Genomic DNA, 3,724 nt, shown 5'->3' with positions numbered 1-3,724 from the left:
CCATAGACTTAGGTCGGGTCACGTCCAAGGGAAGAAACACGTTGGGTCATGGGGGTCAATTGGTTGGATAAAAAGTTTTCATTTTTTTAATAAAGATTGGGTCATGTGGGTCAATTAGTGATCCATTGGTTTGACCATTGATCTAGTGACTCAATGCCTTGTTAGAGTCAATTATGGTTCGATTTTAAAAATTATGGGTGATGGTGGGAGTGAAATAGTGGCAACAATGACGATAATGATGATGGATGCAGTAGAATAATGACAATGATGGTGATAAAGGTGATAATGCGATGGTGGTGGTGGTGGCAACAACACTGACAGTGGTAGTGACGATAATAATGGTGGAATAATGGTTGTGGTGACGACGACAACAATAGTGGGATGAAATAGTGTTAGTGATGACAAAAATAATGATGAAGGCGATGAAATGATGACAACGACAATGATAATGGTGATGGTAGTGATAACAATACTTGGTGGTGGCGGAGACTATGGTGGAATAGTGGTGGTGTAATGATTGTTAGAATGTATTTTTTAAAATAAAATAAAATTTATAAATTTTTTTCTTTATTTTGATAATGAATATAACACACTTATGGAATTGAGTTAAAATTTAATTCATCTCTATTTTTCTAAAATACATTTTATTTTTAAAATTATATTTAAAAATTAAAAATTAAAAACTCATGATCACCCAAGTGGAACCTAAAGTAATTTGGCCATACGCTTCCGTGTATGGTTAGCATCAATCAACTCAACCAGTTTCGGAGTTTCTTTTCCTAGGATTGATCATCTTGGGCCAGTTTTGGAATTTAGCCCCTGTATTTGTACCATCAAGTCAACAACGAAATAACGTCACAGCTTGCTTTGTTTCCTATTGGTTTCCTGTAGTTTTGAGAGAACACAAATCATCAGCACAAAATACTTGAGTTTGAGTTTGATTTCTTTGCATTGATAAGGTAAAGAGTTTTTAGATTGTAAATCAATTAAAAATCAGACTAATTTTTCACATTATTAGATAAGTAGAAATTATACTAATGATAAATTTTAACAGGATAAATTCGTTCATCACTTTTCATGAAATCTATTATTTTAATTATATTTATTTCATCTATAAAATTTAAATTCAAAATCTTATTTAAAAGAATCAAATTTAATATTATATCAAGGATTTGTTGGTAACTCTCATGACATTTGCTATGCCTCCGGAAGTACGACCCATGCCAAAAAAATTTTAAATGAATACCTCATTGATTATAAGTTTGGCCTTAAGAGAATGTAATGCAGCAGAGGGTTCACAAATCACAATCATAAACCATTTTGTGCTATGTTTCATTTCTCTCTGGGGCCACACCCTTTGACATGTCTGAGTTTAGGGCATACCCTCAATCTCAAAGACACGTGTTGTACATCAAATTTTGATTCAATGATTTTAATTTTTTCAAACCTTTCTTCCCATAAGCTTGTGGCCTCTAAGATTATACATATATAGGACCCTTGACAGGACTCCTATAATACTGATACATGGTGTGATTAACAAGCTTCACACACTCTAGGTACGAGGGATTTCAATCATGGACCATATGTATATATATACGCGACGCGACATACCTGTCATGAAAGGTTCACTCCACCATTCCACGACCTATATGGAAGCACATTGTTATGGAAACACATTGTGTGTGTGTGTGTTTGTTTTAAGGTGAAGCTGTACATTCTAATATTATTTTATGCATAATTAACTATGCATGCACGAGGCAGGCATTAAAGAATTTGAGTTTATTGAATTTTAAAACTAGTAAATTTAAGAATTTAATTTATATCCCATAATTTTGTTTAAAAATTAATTTGGCATTTACTAATATTTTGCATAGTGTAATTAATAAATTTAACAACATATTAAATATTAAATTATATGATAATTTAAACTTTTTATACTATTTTCAAATGAAAACTTTTCTCTTTAAAAAATGAAAAATAAATTTAAATTATTATATTATATTTTTTCAAATAATTAGTGAATTGCTATTACTTATATTTTGAAACAATTATTCAAAATAACAAACAATTTCTACAAACCAATGTTTTCATACCTTAAACAAGCATAAATGATAGAACACAAAAAGATTTGTTTGGATATATTTCTCTAGAAGTACTTTTAGAAAAAAAAATAAGAAGAAAAAAAGAAATTTTTTTATAAGTTAAAACTAGTTACTTTATGCATAACATAATTTGTAAAAAATTACTCATATAATCTTTCTAAAAAATAATTTTTAACTTATATTATAAAATAATTGTAGCTTATTTTTATATTAATTATAAAATAAATTATTTGAATTTAATTTTAATAGGAATTCAATTTTATAATATTTAGTTATAAATTACGATTTACGTGGTTTTCAATAAACTTATCCAAACAAACTAAAAACCTCAACTATAGTCTAAAATATGAAAACTAATATAATTCCCTAATTAACTAATAAAGTACTCCGATCGAAATGCTAAGTTATATTATGACCATTAGTTTGAGAGTTTACTCGATCATCATCATTAAGCCTCATCTGAACCAATTGTAAAAATTACTTAGTCACCATAGTAATCTGTGACATCGTTTAATAAAATTTTAGATCGTACGAAGCATTTATTGGCTTTATGGATGATTAATAAAAATTCGGTTTAATATAATATTTAGTTTTTTAAATTTATCTCAAACTTGAAATTTTGATTCTTAATTAATTGTAATTTTAGTGAAACTACATTTTAAAAACTCCAAATCTATAATTTCCACTCTGTCGTCAAAACAACACTTGGATACAGGCATACATGAATACTTTAAAACAAAATACTTAATTTTTAGTAGGAAATTGAATTCGTATCATAAATGTTATAAACTCTCCTATATTGGTTAATGAATGCCTTTTTTCTTCTTAATTGAGAACTTTAACTTAAAATGCAAACCGTGAAACTCTGATCTGATGAATTGTTCAGAAATTAGCTCTTATTTAAATAAATATTTATAAAAAAGAAAAGAAAAACATAGTATTTTTTCATAATTTAAAACCAACCTATACAATAATAATATTTCGTACGAAAACCATAGGATCCGTTGGGCAGAAAAGATGGAAATAATAAAAATAAAAGAATTATTTTAAAATTAAAATAAAATATAAAAGACGTGATTCCCACTTAATTTTTCCTTTATTTCTTTACTCATCCATGTTATGTCTCCTGTGAAAGACACCATGTAGTCTTGAAGTTCAAATTATATTGGTGGCAACCGGCAAGTCCGGTTATCCGTTAACTTACACACGTCAACGACTCAACCAGTAAAAGTTGAAAAAAGGTACCACGTGCATGTGTTTCACTGATTTATGGTCTTTCCTTCATAAATTGAAGGGTTCCTTTTTTCTTTCCTCTTCAGTTCTCAGAGCTGCTCTGTATCTTAGCTGCATTTATTAGGATACATTTAAATTTTTAAAAAGAGTTAATAAAACTACTAGTATTTAATTTTGTTTTGAATACTACTACATGGTATATAAAGAATTATTGATATAAATAGTTCAATATTCAATTCTCTTAACTAAGGTACGAGTTAAAGTCACAATTAAAAATATTATTTTATTCTAAAATAAATTGATTTAATGGGAGGACATTTATTGGATGTTAAATAAGAAATTTGAAATATCTTACAATTAAAAAATATATATTTATTCTATATAGTATT

This window comes from Glycine soja, chromosome 16 (genome assembly GCF_004193775.1).
Source record: "Glycine soja cultivar W05 chromosome 16, ASM419377v2, whole genome shotgun sequence".
NCBI lineage: Eukaryota > Viridiplantae > Streptophyta > Magnoliopsida > Fabales > Fabaceae > Glycine > Glycine soja.
This window is presented reverse-complemented; position numbering follows the sequence as displayed.